We start from the raw sequence: 17,755 nt of genomic DNA on the forward strand, positions 1-17,755 counted from the left end.
CACTGTGTTCTCTCTTTCCCCTGTCCTGCTCTCAGGCCGTGGACAGTTGAGGGGAGTCGGTGGGAAGGAAATTAAAGGCAACCATCCTTATAGTTTTTCTCTTGTCCGCTTGAATGCCTGCCTGCGTTCCCTGGGCAATGTTTATGCTGTGCCCTGCCCAGGACAGAATAGATTCGCCCACACAGCACTGTGCTCTCAACCAGAACCTAAGTAGGTCTGGCAAGCCCGAGCCACAGTCCCATTCACTCTCACTCCTCTGGATTAGGGCCCACGGCCTGGGGCATCATAGCAGTGACTGCATTAATAGACCTAAGATAGCATCTCTCCAGCCCACCCTAAAAATATCTCTGCAAGTTTTTCATATTAGGACACATCAGCAGGTTGTTTATTTTCATCCGTCAGCTTCCCTAAACTTTAGCGGGATAGTTTATGAACCACTTGGAATCTAATGGCGCTTTTTCACTGCAGGGCCTCGCTCGGCTTAGTACGGTATGGCTAGGCCTTGTTAGGCCTTGTTAGGCCAGGCTCACTTTATGCTGTGTTTCCATTACAGTTTAGGAACTGGGGTAGTATCTATATTAACGCAGTGTAGGCGGATCCGTGATGTCATCTTCAATGCGAAACACAAAACCAACATCAGCCGTTAGCTGTTAGCACTCAGAGCTCACAGCTCCTCATATCTGTTCAGAAACTAGACAAAAGTTAAACAAGTACAAACCACAGACTGTCTGTGTCATGGCGAATATAGTCGCTGGTTTATTTATGTCTGTATAGGCCGTTGTTGTGAGTGTGGACGGTCGGAGCATATACAACGTTAGCTTAGCCAATCTCCATTCAGAAAACACGCATTTTAAAAGGTTTTTCGCCTGTCGTCTTGTCTGCAGATTAGTCAACAGCGACGTGCAGTCAGTGGAGGCAGGGGAGGCAGAGCCTCACCTGTCATACTCCAATGTAACGGAAAAACAATTAAAGAAAAACTAAATAATAATAATAATAAAATGTCTCCACTGATCTTGTGTAAATGTGATTTCTGTATGATTCCAATCGCATTTTATAGTCAAAATCAGCAAATTTGCCGAGCTCCGCTACGGGAGCGATGAGAAGTGAGGCAAGCACGAGCACTGCCTCACGTAAGCCCACAGTAACTTGCTGGAGCGCGGGCACTAATTTAGCGGGGCCACTTATTTTGTGAGCGCGCTCAAGCCATTTACTGTGGGGTGACGCATTCTGAGGGGAGGCACAGATGAGCTCTGCCTCAATTCAGAATGTGTCACCCCACAGAAACTGGCTGGAAAGCGGGCCCTAAGCGCATGCCTGTTACCATCTCACTGTAGGTCACCAATGTGATGTTTGTAGATCCCTTTATTACATTTATCCTCGCCATCCATAGTCTCTAAATAACTTATTTCACGTATATATCATATTTAGGCTCGCTGGTCTTATCATACAACGGCAATGAAACAATTACATGGGGAGGCAGCCATAACCTCTGCCGCACTGAAGGGGGCGCACGTGAGCCCACAGGTTCTTGTTGCTACTGTTATTGCAAACAACAAACAAAACTTTTGAAACTACAGGAAGATACGGAGGACTTTTACAAAACAGTAATAGAGATTGTTGTCCAGAAGGATAGCATGGACTTCATCTTCAAGTCAAGGTAAGACCACAACTGTAATGAAAATGGGATCTTACTTAGAAAGAACAATCCAATATTTAGATTTTGGGTATCCTTTTGTTGATCGGTCTGTTTAAAATTAAATCATAGCATCAGACTAAAAAAGCTTTTGAAAATAACAGAATATTTCGATTAAGGTCAAAATAGGCTATAATATTTGTAAATCTGACTGAAAGAGTCAGTGCCTCACCAGCCATGAACCTCACCGCACGTCACTGTTAGTCAAAGCATTAATTCATGGTTTTTACTAACCGGTATCAGTATGTTGTTACTTCGGCATCATTTTGAAACGTGTATTACAATTAAATCACGGTAAAATATGTTCATTTTGTTGTAGTTGCCAGCGGTAGTCAGCCCGGTTGTTGGCCCGGAAAGAACCTCGATTTTGGAGAGCCAGAAAAACTGTGAAAAAGTACCCGCTAGCCGGAACTACGCCTAGTGGAAACGCAACCAAAAACGGACCGGGCACGGCACGGCACGCTTAAAACTGTAGTGGAAATGCGCCATAAGTGTTAAGTTATGTGTGTCTGCAGGGTCAGCCAAAGCCTTGCAGCTGGTAAAAAGTGCAGTGTAAACACAAGTTCTTACTCACGACTTGTAACAGGTTGTCAGAATTGATGGTTGAGCTGCAAAGACATCAATTAAGCTTGGATGTATTCCACGTTCCAAAGAAATAAAATGGAAAATTCGTCATGTATCCAGTCATGAAAACAGAAAGGGGATATGTATCACACTGCTAAGCCTTAGCCCATCATCACTGTGAGGTAAGCACAATAAGTAAAACATGTATCCTTTCCAAATGCCATGAAATAACATGCGTTGGCATAATCAAACTCATTATCTCCAAACTTCACTTCCATTTCCATTTCTTTAAATGCCACTACAAATAAGTAAAGCGTATATAATTGAATAATGCTAATTTATAGCTGTGTTTTCTGTCCTCTCGTTGTATATTAGGGTTGTTGTATGTTCAGTACGTGTGCAGGGAAAGCACTGCTGTGAGGAGGGTGGTGGCAGCTCGCAGGGCACATTATCCAGCCTGTCAGCCTCCCAGTGCCATGCTACGGATAACAGCGCTCTGCGAGAACACAGTGCCTCTTGACGCCAGCTGTAAAGATTAACAGAGCTTTGTTTAATTGTGCTGCTAACATCCTAGGAGCCACTTAAAAGCTGCTGCTCTCTTTTTCTTAGAAACCGTCTTTAAAAGCTCAGCCAACAGTTGCCACTAACTGTGCTTTAAGGTGCAAATGCGTAAGGGATTTGGCCAAGTCATGTACGCTCAGACAATTGCAACATTGCACAGGTAAGCATAAAAGTGAGACCAAATTCAAGGTGGATTTTCACACCACAAAACCATGAATAACAAATCTTCGTGGGTGGATGAATATAGGGTTTCTTTTATAGGTGTTTGTATCCAACTGCCAAATGTTGATTATGCAATTTTAAACCAAGAAAGCATCCACAGGGCCCGCTAGCAGCTCCTAGAGGCCATGTTCCCACCCAACTGAATCAGTGACAATTCTACCAACTGACTTAAATTGCCAATATTTAAACCAAACAATCTTCTCACAAGTTGGAATAAACAAGATCAAACACTAAACTTAATAATATTTCCTCCGATTGGATGTTTTTTTTTCCCTTCTCCAAAAAACGTACCTTTACCTTAAACAAGTTACATCTGCTGGCAAAATGCAACTTTACACAAATGACCTTTTATCAGTGTACCAGCCTAGGTATCCTCACAGGAGGCTTAATGGGGGTCTGTAGAAAACCCTGAAGCAGCAAAACAAAATTGTTATCCTTCTTTCTAGAATTATACCCAAGATGGCATCTTTTAGACATGTGAACACATGTTTTTATCTTCAGTCAACTCATGCATATGTAAGGTAAGCAAGAAGGAAAGGGACCAGTCCTATTTTAATGTGCATAGTGTGTCATTTCATTGTTGGTATAACACATTTTTCTTAATGCTAAATGTCCTTTGGTTTTATTTTATTATTTGTTTAAATGAATGAATTGTTGTTATGAGAAGAGCACAACTTATGCCTCAGAATAATGTGGTGCTTAGTTACTGTGTTTAAGAAAACAGGGATACATGTGAATAAATCATTTAATAAACAAATCAAGTCTATTCAGAGAATAGCGTTTTTAAATGGAGGAAAATCCTCTAAAATCCCTTGGCTGATGTGTAAATGACACACAGTCATGCGGTTAAAGCTATCCCTGTCCTTTTCAGTTTCCAGCTTGCCCGTAGTGGGGGGTCCAGATGTGGTGTATCTCGCCTCTCCAGCATTTCTGTAGTCAAATGTTGCAGGTCACCGAGGCCTCACTATCATCGCAGCCCAATATGCAAAATACAGCTGTTAATATCAGGCTGGGGGCCTCCGGCGGAGAGGTGACGAGAAGCAGGCCCCCCCCGCACGTGGAGAGGGGATGTCTGGTGCATCTGCTCTGACACCCATTAGCTCACACTCATCCGCAGTTTCTGCATGTCTGCCGCTCTGCCAGCAGCACTAATAATCAAGTTATGATATGGAAATGAGAATGGGATGTGCAGAGTATGTAATGACAGTCAACTACAGTAGATATTTCTGAAATGAATTAAACTAGCTTTGGAAATGAGGACATTTTGCCAGACAACCGAGAGATTAAATTCTGACCTGATGGTGTAACATCTGGATGAATAAGAATCATTCATGTGGTCATACAGTGGACAAATGTAAAATATCAAGGTGGGGTTTGATTTGAAAATTGATAATGTCACCAAAACAGAAGTGTGTAGGTTATAGAAACTATAATATTCTGTAGAATGTTTCCAGTTTGTAAAAATAGGTTGTCTTTTTGTGTGCGTTTATGCTTTACAGCATTTGATCTTGGAGATGATATCTCTTTATGTGTGATGTGCGTTTGAGATGAGTGATAGATTGAGTAATTTTGAATTAGTCTTTCTTTAATGTTGCTGTTTAACTTCTTACTCATCTGCCTCTTTCTTTTTGTATGTTGGCTTGTCATGTTGTCAAGGAATTCCCTAAATGACAGACTATATTCTCAAGAGACTATTCCAGTACAATAAAAGGTAAAATAAATAAACAATTCAAACAAGAACAATTAAAATCAGGAGGCGATTTCAATTAAGGAAAGCCTAGGATGTTATTTTACAAGGCTACTAATCTAGGAATTTTAGGAAGCATAAAGTGCAAAAATAATTAGTTAATCAATTTCAATGGGAGTGTGTGGGGAAAGCCTTTTAAAAGGAATTATGCACCTAGTGGTAGGCACCAACGTGGAGAGGGGTGAATAAGAATGAACCGGAAAAAAGTCAGTGCAACTGGGAACATTACACTTCTAAACTAACGCGCGATAGTTTCCAGGTCTGAAAATCCCAAATGCGGTTTTATTGAATGACAGAATGGCAGAGGTACAGGAGGAGCTCCTCAGTGCCAGCTCGATGTGACAGGTAGATGATGGCTCTCTCGCTCTCTCAGCTGTCAAAATGGATGGATGGGTTTAGCACCGGGAGAAAAAGATACGTGGTGGAGGATGAAAGTTTACAAAGTGTCATGTTATGGTGATCATGAGAAGGGGAAATAAGGACAACGGTCCTGCTACTTTTCAACAAAAACTGAAATAAAGTTTATGCACGTATTCACCGAAAACTGTTTACATCAGTGCACAATTTTCATTCAGTATGGATTCAATGCAGAAACTTTGGCGACTCGGCAGATAAATCTATTGTTGAAAATATCCAGCGTTCTCCATATTTATCTCCACTGTTTTGACTAATTGCTTCCCTTGCACTGTGTGAGAGTCCATTAGTGACAGCTAGAAATTATTTATTAGACAAATGCGAGTTATCTGCAGCTTCTCAATTAAGGGGGGATTGGGGGGTGGGGGTGGGGGGGTGGGGGGGTCCTGGGGTGAGATAAGATGCTCTGTCACAGCCCCACTTTGTGAATTACAAAGAAGACTTTGCATGCTGCTTATTTGAATAAAAATGGTCATTGGAAAAGCAACACAACAATGTAAAAGTATAAGGTTGCTTCCGATGATTATTCCAAGGAGGGTAAAGATAGCAAATGATATTCACATTATGGCACAAAAAGATGTAACCAAAGAACAATATGCAACCAAACGCAGAGATATAAAGATGGGAAGGAGGAGGAAGAAATTAATAAAGGAGAAGGCAATATGGGATAAGAAAATCAGACCGACCTCTAGAATATTATAAAGCATATATTTGTGCCCCACGATGTAAAATAAGTTATTATTCAGAACGGAGACTCGCTCTAGAAGACAAAATGACTCTCCTAATATGGCGGTGCACTGTGCGAAACAAGAATAAAATGGGGCCCACTTACCACTGGGTTGTTTTCAAAACCTTTTTAGCTTCATATCTTCATCTGCTCCAGCGGCTTCTTCTTTTTTTCTTCTCGTTACTTGCTCACTTGTACCTTTAAAGTAGAGGGGAAGAGGGGGAGAGAGGGAGAAAAAGAGAAAGAGGGGAAAATGAAAGAGAAACATTAATGAAAGGGACTACAAAATGAACTGCCTCCTCAAGTGGCAGGGTGGGGGGAAACCGCCAAACGCTGAGATGAGTCCCCCCCCCCCTCTCTCTCTCGTTCCTTCTTGCCCTTTGTGACCGCAGGACGACATTTCTTGGCCGACGAGGAGGCTTGCCGCTGATTGCCTGAGAGCGGTGGAGTGCGAATCTTCATGAAATCCCTCTTGGATTTTTTTGATCATTTTCTCCTTCACATCTCTAATGAGCCTGGTCAAAATCTGTGGGTGTGTGTGTGGGTGTGCTCATGAGCGTGTTTGGATATTCAGCCATGTACTGCATCTACAGATCCATAGGTTTATGGTTTGTATATCATTGTGGAGGGATATATATATGTTTGAGTGTGCATTAAAGTTAGTTTGTAGTTATTCTGTAATACCAACAAGAAGTATGAGGCATACTGTATATCGACTTACATTTCGTGTTTGTACAGGTAATGGTAAATGCGCTTGTGTGAGTTTCCATGTGTACTGCACCGTACCCTCACTCGATATTCAGTCAATACTCTCGGTCAGGTTTGCAGCTGTGGGCAGTCATGAGTCCACCCAAAGGAGCTTCCACTTAGCAGCAGAGGAAGGTTATCTCCAGTGAAAGGTCAGAGGAGCTCATCATTACTCTGCGCCTAGAGTCTCCTTCTAGATAACAATATGAATATCATTGCTTGAATGCACGACAGGGGCATGATCAATTAATATGGATACTATGGCTTCTACAGGGGGGCACTACATGGCCTGTTGCGGTCGAGATGTGAACATACAAAGTTTATGTTGAAAAAAGGCAGTTTGAGTGAAATACAATATTTATGCAAAGGTATGCAAAGCAACATCACATCAGTATGCAGAGAGAGTGCAAGTAATGAGAACACATAATTCATAACAAGTGCAAATGCAATGCCGATGTTGTGATATCATTATCCACCAGGCACAACGTGGGCTCACTGTATGTTTGCGTGTTATTGAATATGCTTAAAAAGTGCTTTGATTCTTTGACCAATCTTAATCATTTTGGAATATAACTTCCACTTGCAGATCAAATTAACTACGTTCTCAACCGGTCCTTTCAAAATGTATTTTGATAAGACAACTATGCTGTGTTGCAGGGTGAACAGTTGAAAAGTTTGGCAGCAGAAAAGACAACTTCCACTGACTCCTATCTTTCCTCAGCCTGATGTTATTGGCTTCTCTCCTCCTCTCGCTCCGTCTTTGGCTTATGAACTGCCCGCTGCTTGTAGACAGTCTCCCAGCATCCTCTATGGGCATTATTACCTCGACGGCTGACAGTCAACATGATCCTTTATTCTGGCAGGCCACTGGGGTCAGGTCGGCCCGCGCTGGCCAATCAGAGTCAGCTAACAGGCTGGCTGCAGAAGGATCCCCTGATACACTGCAGCACGGGGTAGAGTAGGTCGTGTATGTGTATGTGTGTGTGTTACTACAAGAGTTTGTGAATATGTTATAGGGCACATGAGGACAAATGCACCTTTAAAACATGTCTAGAAATAAATGCACATGTCCCTGAATACACATGAGCAGGCATGCATATATATCAGTGGGAGAAAGAGGGGGGAAAGTGAGGCAGATTCTGCAATACTTCCTCCTCCCACACGCCTGGCTGCCAAGACGAGCGTGGGGGAATTTGTTTAATGTACAGCATTTATTCACTGTACACACGCTGTTGCACTACCGCTTCCTGCGTCGCATGAGACACTCCCTTGGCTGGGCGAGTCGCCATCAATAAGCCGGAATGAAGGGTAGGCGAAACAGCACGGAAACTAAAACGCATCTTAGATTATCAAGATAATATATATATTGCCTGATATCCTCACAATAGCATGCAGGTGAGAGCGGGATGCTTTGTGTTTTTTTGACGCGGATCGGGGGGTTAAGTTATGCTTGGTCCACTCATGTGGAAAGCAGCTCCGGTTTGTTTTCTCATGACCCTGCAACATATTGGCATGGAGTTTAGTAACCGTGCTAAGACAGATGGCCGAGCATCATGGTGCATGGCAAAATTGGAAATGAAAACATGCGTGCTCAGAAATGTGTCCACGTCTTTTCTCTCCAGCAACATGACCACATAGGGTACATTCAGGACAAAATAAGGAACTTTCACTCGCTGAGCAAATATGAACAAATAAAAGCCAAAAGTAAGAAAACACCAGGCTGACCTACTCTGTGCAAATGTCAACGGGTCTGCAACTGGAGAAGTAGAAAGAAACCTTGGATGATGAACATTTTGAAACACAGTTTCTGCTTTAATGTGAGAAAAATAAAATGACTTTTTTCTCTTTAAATGAGAATGTTGCCATGGTACCAACTTTCCTTTCCTATCCTCACCTCACCCATGTACCTCCTTGCTCTACATTGTTCTATAAAAGGACTGATAGGCCCTAAAGCAATTCAAAACCCCATCTTCATTGGAGTAAAGGGAAGAGAAGAGTACAGAGCAGATGACAAGAGAATAGGGGGAAAAAATAAATAGGTTTGAGGCACTGAGAAAAGGTGGGTGGAATGGAAAGGGGGCATTGTGAAGTTGAGGAAATCGATAGGAAGGGAAGTGTCAGGGAGAAAAATGAGAGGAAAAGCTGGAGGAGGACGAGTTCAGCGAGAGGAGAGCGGACAGTGACAGGAAAGGAGAAGATAAGTCAAGAGGAGAGAGGAGGAGTCAAGAAGGGACGAGTTGAACGAGAGGAAAGCAGTGAGGAAACGACAGGTGAACACAAGCCAAGGGAAAAGACGGAAGAGAAGACAGGCGGGGAGAGGAGCAACTTGGAGAATGGTAGGGATGAGCAGAGAGGAAAAGACAAGAGAGGAGATAATGGGAGTGGTGACGAGAGAACGAGCCAAGAGGAAGAGAATGGGATAGAAAGGAAATGACAAGTCGAGATATAAGATCAGGAAACGGAAGAGAGGAAGGAAGTCGAAGGGAAATGAGGAAACAATAAAGCTTAGATACTGCTTCTGTATATGTGACTAATAGAGATTGTAAGCTCTTGGCAGCTGGGTACACACTTGTAAATCCAAATACAATAATCCTTTTGCTTAAAAAAATGCCAACAAATTAAGTTATATTCTTTTCTGAAAAGATAGTTTCTTTAGGACCTTGGTAGACTAAAAACACTAGACTGGTTTTCTAGGAAACTGATATGAGCATGGAATGTTATTATTCCTTCCTTCCGGAAAAACATCAGGGATGAAGAAGTGATACCATTACATCTCTTTGACACTATTTACCGACTCTTTCGTCATTCAATACAGAAACACAGTCAGAGAAAGAACAATTATATGATTGAAGCATCTTTGCTCATATCAAAGATTAAATAGCATCAATTAATTTCATTACATTCATTAACAGAACAAATTGGCCGATTTTTCTTATGGCCCAAGCCTTCCTTTCTCGACCATTATCAAAGAGAGATGCGCTTGGAATTTACTTAATGTATAAAATCACCTTACCCCTTACAGTGCATTGCACTGGGTTAAGCTGCATTTTCTATGATAGCATACAATCTTTCAATTTATGCATTTTTGTATGACCTTTTGCGTTCTTATTCATTCAGTGGTCACACTGTGCAGCTGTCAACATCTGTTTCTCCTGTATGTCCTTGAACAAGCCTCTACCTGATCCTTAACTTTAAGCTGCTCTGGTTAAGTGCATCGGCTTAATGCGGAAAAATGCAAATGTGAAGAAGCAAAATCGACTTCATGGAAATTACTGTTTCAATTCAAAGCCATTTAGCAAGACACTGAGGCACCAGCCGAGGCCCCTTTGGAGCTGACAAAGAAATAATGAGACATTCATTGAATAATAACCTCCTTTAGTCATTCCAATGCATTCCAATGTACTCCAGGCAACATTCTGACCCGTAAAGGCCTGCAAATTACCAAATGCCTACATGTCTTGCTTGTACACTTCCTTTGTTTTATATCATTACGTATACACCAAGCAAGCATGACAATAGTTTAAAAGGTCTATGTAATGGATGTATTAGGGCACGTTAAATTGGCGAAAGTGTTTGGTTATTGTCGCTATAGTTACAAGGCCTTCACTTAAGCCCCTTAAAGTTAATCTGACCTTAGTTTAAAGTGTTGGTCTTGTGTCTGAATGAGCACTTTGTTGACTTTACCAATTTCACAGCAGTTAGAATAAAGTAAATGCTGAATTGGTACTAGAATTAACGTGCAGAGAGGGTGTTTAATGCACATTGTGTATGCCATCTAAGATAACTGTAATAACTATTATTCCAGTCATCATCTTTTCTGCAAAAAAATTGTTTAATAAACCCTGTGAGCCAATTTTAGGTTTTTGAAGAGATTGATCTAATTTCTCATACATCAGGAAAATGATTTGTGCCTTGCAATGCAAGCGGGGCGGTAGAGGTTATTAAACCAACAGACTTTCCCTGTATTACCAGTTTTTATTTATTCAAAATGTGCTGATGAACGCATACATGTCCAGTAAAAGTCTTTAGACAAAGCAAGTGAGCAAATAAGAATGAGTTTGCACAATTAAAAGCTGCAAGTCTATCAGTGTGTTCCAGTCCCCTTTTTTCCTTTCAGTCTGCTGTCCTTGAACTGAGGAACACCTGATTCAGCTGCAACACTGCAAAAGTTTGTTACTTTATATGAAACTGTTGTATCCTGCGGTCTTCAGACTTTCCTTGTAATATGGATCTTAGAGGAATAATTATGGTTACACAAATGTTAAATAGAAAGGTCAAAATATAAAATCTAGTTTCCTGTGAAATAGTTTGTTGAATGCCTTTGTGTAACAAAAAAAGTGACATTGGCAAGAGTAGCCTTCAGAAAAAAACTCACACTGTACAAGAGAGCCTTTGTCCTGCAACCTCATTATTCTCTACGACTGCAAACTAATCCCGTACCTCGGTGCTCTGTCGGAGAACCTCCATGCACTCAAATACCACCATTCTCAGATGAAACACTCCAGCAATGAGCCACTCTGACTGAAGTTTCATTAGTGGGGCCTGTTTTGTGCAGATAAGTGCAAATGTGCCCATTATACAAACGTCCCCTCAGCAGAGCCCCAGTCATAATAACTGCCATGGTTAAAAAGTCTATGTGGTGACCTGTGTGAAGAACACCTGCACATGCAAGGTAGAGCTTGCTTAGATTTGGTGTGAGGTCATGCGTGTAAGTTCTTTTGCATGTATGGATTGGACAATTCTGTGTGTGTTCTTATTCAATGGTGAGTAAGTGTCTATCGGCATGCTGTATGCGGTGACTGATATTCAATTAGTGCACCTGCCACCCCTACACGGCCTGGCATTCCAGCGCTCCGTAAATCAGCCCGTCTGACAGCACACAGGTCGATATTAATATTAACGCCTCCATAAATAATGTTATTGTAGGCCCTCATGTTAATGGTTCATGATATGGTGGCCATGATAAAGTACAGTGCGTGTTCTATTGTGAAGGAGCTGGGATATAACAGGGACAGAGAGCGAGAGATATAGACGGACTAAATCCCCTTCCATGTCCTTCGATAGGGACGTTGGTGACATTGGTTTGGAAAGGCGCCGAGCTGGTCACAGCTGTGTTCCCAAGCCTGGCTGGCTAGGGGGTGGGGAGGCTGTGTGTGTGTGTGTGTGTGTGTGTGTGTGTGTGTGTGTGTGTGTGTGTGTGTGTGTGTGTGTGTGTGTGTGTGTGTGTGTGTGTGTGGTGGATTGGTTGGGGGTTAGAGTGGGAGGCTGTTGGTACTGGACACAGCGGATTAATTATTATAAATCATCTCCCAGGCCACATGTTTATGGCTGCTACTCAAACTGTTGCCTGACTATGCGATTTCCATCTCGTACACTGCATTGTATTCGACTAAAGAGGGCTAGGGTTGAGTAAGAAGAAAGGCCACTATTTCATTCTGACAGCAAACATATCATTGTTAAGTCTTTATTCAGCTGCTGCAAATCACCAGATTAGCAACTAGCTGAAAGCGATGACTGTTGAGACTATGGGCTGTTTGAAAAGTCTGCTTTTTTTTTTTAGAGGCCAAATTTCAATACTTCTGTGAAATTGGCTTTTTTTTTTCCTTTTAACTTCCTGCCTGGAATTTTGCATAATAAGTTTTCGTTTCACTCTGCCCTGCTTCGTTGCCACATAGTTGCGTATGATTCTTCCAAGTCACTTCCCAGTACACACACTCTTCTGGCCTTTGAACAGCTGGTTAAATTGCAGATATAAAGAAAAACTCATCAAGAGTTGCTAAGAGAGCAGTTTTACTCATTGACATGCTCCTCCACACAGATGTTGACTGAACTTGCAGCATGCAAATTCAAACTAATGATATTACAAGTTACAAGCGTCTCGAAACCATGTGTTAGATGTGGTATCATTTGTGGCCTCAGTTTCAGCACACATGGAAATTCATGCCGTCAGAGGTTAGCATCGTCAACAAATGATCAAAAAATCTATATTAAAAAAAATCATTACATTTGAATTCCCATATCCCATGTCTATATGCTCCTTCTTTATACAATGTTGAGAAATTAAAGGGAAAAAAAGATTATTAAACACAAATCACCTCACAGGCAACAGCTCGCAAATAATTAAATGAAATTAAATGAATAAATCACTGCGGAGAAATATTAATCAGCTCTCATGCTCATCTGCGAGGGAGGAGGCGGCTCATGCACTGCATGGTGATTGGCGGGGAGAGTGACACACACATATAAATCATCCAATGTATTATTACAGTCATTGTGGATAATTCTGGAAAAGATTTCAAAACTGACTTTGGCTTGAGCCATGATGTCACCTCCTATCACTACATACAATTATTACACACACACACACACACACACACACACACACACACACACACACACACACACACACACACACACACACACACACACACACACACACCCACACACACACACACAGCACACACACACACACAACACACACACACACACACACACACACACACACACAACACACACCACATCACACCACACACACACGACTACACAACAACCACACCACAAACCAGGGTTTTTGCAAAGCGGTCTCGGATCATCCCCACTAATCCACACTCATTTAGGATGAACTCCATGATAGCGTGCACCACCAAGCAGACTCCCATTCCCTCCCTCTTTACCCCACTTTCACCCACGTACACACTTTTTTTTCACCCCACCACCGTGGATAAGTGTGCAAGCTTTAAATGGTGAATTTAATAAATTACTGCAGAGTGTCTTGCATGCATGTTTGTTGCCGCTACTTATGTAAACAGAACACCTGCCCAACCTGTCAGCAGTCAATACAGGCCCGGCTTAACTTGAAAAGCGACGAAGCTTTTATTTCAGGTGACGTGCGTTTGACCGAGGGAAGTTGAGCCACTCTCACTCCCACTCTTCAGAAGAGTGTGTCTTCAAACGGACGATGAAGCTGCGGGGTGACAGAGCTGGTGAATCCCTTTTCTCTGGTAAATGTAAAAGGATTCGGAGTTTTAGCAAAACTTCAAATCAATTATTCAAGAACTTTTATTGTTCCTCAGGATAGAGAAGAAATTGTTTCTGCTCCCAACAGTTTTTACCCCAGGATTGCAACATAAATAGAATGTTCTTCCTCAGCGCTCCTCTGAATCGCTGAGAAGGTCACTGCTGAGTGGAGTCTACCTACAAGCCCCTTGGGCTAAACAAAAAATGCCACACGGATACTTCCTTTCCAGCCCTCTGCCTCCGAAATAACTGTCCCTGTGTGGTGTTCTTAAATAAATTACAGATATGCTATCCTCCCAAGATGTGATCTCTATTCTCCAGTGCAAATTAAACATTTAAACCCATTTAGGTTGGTGCTCAGTGTAACTTGAAGCAGTGTGGTTGCAAGGGGCGATATTTATGTCGCAGCAGTACTTAGAAGTGATGCTTGTTGCTCTGGGGCCCTGCATCCGGAGAGGAAGCAGGGTGGCCTTGATGCGAGAGAGAGAATATATCGTGTAACTAAAAGGTCACAAGCTTGATCGCACAACACAACAGTGTTTCTACCCGAAGCTACGCATCGCGTCAAAGTGTCAAGGCACTATAGTCAGAGATGCTCTCTCCGTTTGACCGCCTCAAATTAAACATAACTTCAAAGGCTCATCTTGGAGGATGATTGAACAATGTGCCAGTTTTATTTTCAACCAGCCTTTTTTCTTATCAAAGTCACACACATACTTGTAAAGTTGAAACAATGACCTTGGTCACATGACGAATGGTAGAAATGTGGGATTGAGTTGCTCAATTTAGCTTATACCAAGATGAGCTGGAATTTATTTTACGAATCATAATAAACATCCAAAGCTGTACAGACTTTTAACTCAGAACGTAGAAGTAAGTACACAGATATAAATGTTTTTTTTCTGAGCTCCAATTGTCATGTTTGAGAATAAAATGATTTATAGAAATCAGGAGAAATAATACCAAATAATTACAGCAATTATAATCGCTCGTATCAATTCATAATCTAAATTAATTCATGTGTCCTTCCAAAGACAATGGCAGCATGACAACAGAAATGGGATTACTACCAATCTGTAATGCTTGATTATTAAAAATAAATAGCCTACAGTGTTGAATACACCATAGGATTGCTTTGGAGGTTTGCAAATCATCAAAGCACATCCTATTTATCTTGTGTTTTAGGGATGGTCGAGGACATTAAAAGCTAATTAGGTGGGAACTCTTTACAAAAACATAATCCAGTAGAACAGGAGACACTGTGTGAAGTCAATGTCCTCTGATCATTAAGCAGCAGAGGGCTAAATGAATTAGTTTGGGTGTGTGTGCATTCTTGGAGGGGAGGGGTTAGAGCATTTAATAGACCCAACCTCACTATGAACCCAGAGAAAGTGTTTTGTCATTTGACCTTCATTAGCATCTTCTATTCATTGCTCCAATTCTGGTGATAAATCAGGAAATGGCTCCTATTGTATCTTCCAGTGGCGTTCAGTAAAGCATATTCCGGTACCTGACTTTCATTAGCTTTTGTCTCTTTAAACAATAAGCAGAGCCTTGATCGAACACAGGTTTTCGAAGGTATTTGTCTTTGGAGGACCCAACTAACAGAAATGAAGAGGCGATCTAGCAAAGATTCAGAGAAAAAAACAAACCTTGATGTTGTAAGGTGAGGTGTGTGGAAAAGAGCAACACCTCTAACAAAGATAGTGGAAAGAGAAGACGAGGGGAAAAATATAAAGTCTATTTGGGAGCCGAAGACTTTCCAGAGGGGGTCGTCTTCCCACCATTGAAGCATTGCTGGATTAACCCAATCAGAGGATTAATCAGACTTGAAACATTGGTGGCCCCTTTATCCGCCGGTGCCTGGCAGCAGAATTAGGATCCAGAGTACGGAGACGGCGTTCCCACAACCTCTCTGCTTGCCAAAAAAACCTCAGAGACAGAGGGGAATTAGAAGCTCCCAGTTTACCCCATCTGACTTTTTGAAACTGGGTCCCTCTTGCAACCGTCTCACTATCATTAAGACGAGAGCTACAGTCCTGAATCTCTGCTCTACTGGAGGCGTATCAGGCAAGACAAGGGACATGTATGTTGGGTTGGTATAATCGACTTCATCTTGAAAAGATTGTAGCATCTTAAAAACGTATCTGAGCAGGCTCCACCCAGCAGATCCCTTTCAACAATGCCTTGCATGCATGCTAAATCTCAAAGGTCAGCACTCAGCTGTGATTTTAGCATCTTCAACACAACAGGCATCAGATTATCAGCCACTATTAAATACAATCCTCCTTCCTTGCAGGGATTTAAAGACGTGGTGAGCCGATTGCCCTCGAAACCAGCAGAAATTAGCTCTCGCTATGCCATGTTTGCCTAACCCTGTAATAAAGGATCAAATCTGTGAGAAGGCCAGACGCTTTATTTTTTTAAGCCTGTGACCACATGTTCATGAGCAGCTCTTGAAAATGTGGCTGACAGAAAAAAGGTATTTGCAGTCAATCTGCATTGAATAAATAAATAAATAAAACGTAATACTTATCCGTCTCCATCTGTCTGCCTTAAATTATGCTGCAACTAATCCCAACACCTAGGCTCAGCAAAGAGAAAAAACAGGACTGTCGCCCATGAGGAAAAAGCAAGAGAAGCCTGCAGTGTAAACAGGGAGGCCAGCATTGATCCCAGCTCTCTGGTAGCCAGGTCATCGATTGCAGGATGCAGCTGTGATACTTGGCACACCTTGCTGACTCCAACCACAACTTTGAATCTACTGCTAACAGCAAGCATTTTTCACCTTCCTTTTGTCAGCTGACCAAGGGATGCAGAGAAGAGGGAAGGGGGAGGGATCCTACACCATCCTCTTATAATTGTGTGGGAACATCATTTTTCAACCGCAGCTTTGCTTCCCCATCCCCAGGAGACACTTTTCTCAAACAGTAATCATTATGTTATGGAAGCGGCTGCCGGGCACGGTTGAAAATGCAACAGGAGCCAATGAGCAGAGGCTTACAGTCCTTGGGGCTTCACAGGCGCACATATGGGAGCGCCATTGTGGGATTGTGAAAAAGAATGAAGAAAGTGGAAGTGAGCGAAAGCACGGGCCCATATTTGATCTTTTGTTCTCCCTTGAGATGTATCGATCCTGGAATCTTGTCAAGGCTTATTTTGCAGGGTTAAGTAAAACACAGACATCAAAGATCAACTTGTTTTTCTCCACAGCCCTCCTTCCTACACACACTGTCCTATTTAAAGATTTGTATCTCCCAACATTCAATATGAATACACTTAAAAGAGCATGTGAGAGGAGAACTGAGCGAAAAAGCACTTTAAACAAGTAGCGTCAGGATGCACCTAATAGCCGTCTGATCAGCCAGTGTTTCATCTTCGCCACATTATCTCCAAATTCAATAATGGTTCTTCAAACACTCTGTTGTGTCTAAACTCTCTTGCAATTGATGCATCCGGGCTCCACTTAGTTGGTATTCCACTCCTGTTGCTGGTGTCCCCTCTGTGTCTCCCTAATACTTGCCAAAAGGAAGCCATAATATATTTAGAACTGATGCACAGACATTGATGTCTGGTGGGGAAATTACAGATTCACATTAGAGGCTTCTCTGTCAATGTACAGCCAGTCTTGTTATTGACTCTGACATATTCTGGGATGCTACTGATAACAACTTGACAAATGGGCCCCACTCTTCCTCCTCCAAATAACACTTTATCTCTTTATGTCCCCCCCATCACCCACCTCTTTCAGATTCTTTTCTGTGATAGGATATTACATTCTGGCTGAGTACAACAAGGAAGTGCTGGTAAGGATAGAATCACATTGGGTCTAAGGAGAATAGAGATCCAAAATGTCCACAACGAATGGGAGGTAGACGTCATTCCTGTCACTTTGAATTAAGTTTTCATTGCTTAGAAATTAAGACTCAGTGACCTGATGAACACACATTTAGAGTCTGAAGGGGATAGAATTACACATAGTCGAATAAGAGTGGAATCATTTACTCACTAATTTTTGGGAATATGGCAGTGAATACTAAGATAATAACCTGGTCAAAGATGG

At 42.0% G+C, this 17,755-nt stretch overlaps 1 protein-coding gene across 1 annotated transcript in view; it reads right to left on the bottom strand.

Moving 5' to 3' along the window:
• Window positions 1-17,755, bottom strand: part of ptprsa (protein tyrosine phosphatase receptor type Sa) — a 228,539-nt gene that overhangs the window by 180,423 nt on the left and 30,361 nt on the right. Inside the window, exon 2 of the mRNA XM_034146584.1 lies at window positions 6,034-6,126. The gene's annotated coding sequence lies outside the window, so the exon portion shown is untranslated. The remainder of the gene's footprint in view (window positions 1-6,033; window positions 6,127-17,755) is intronic.

This window comes from Trematomus bernacchii, unplaced genomic scaffold (genome assembly GCF_902827165.1).
Source record: "Trematomus bernacchii unplaced genomic scaffold, fTreBer1.1, whole genome shotgun sequence".
NCBI lineage: Eukaryota > Metazoa > Chordata > Actinopteri > Perciformes > Nototheniidae > Trematomus > Trematomus bernacchii.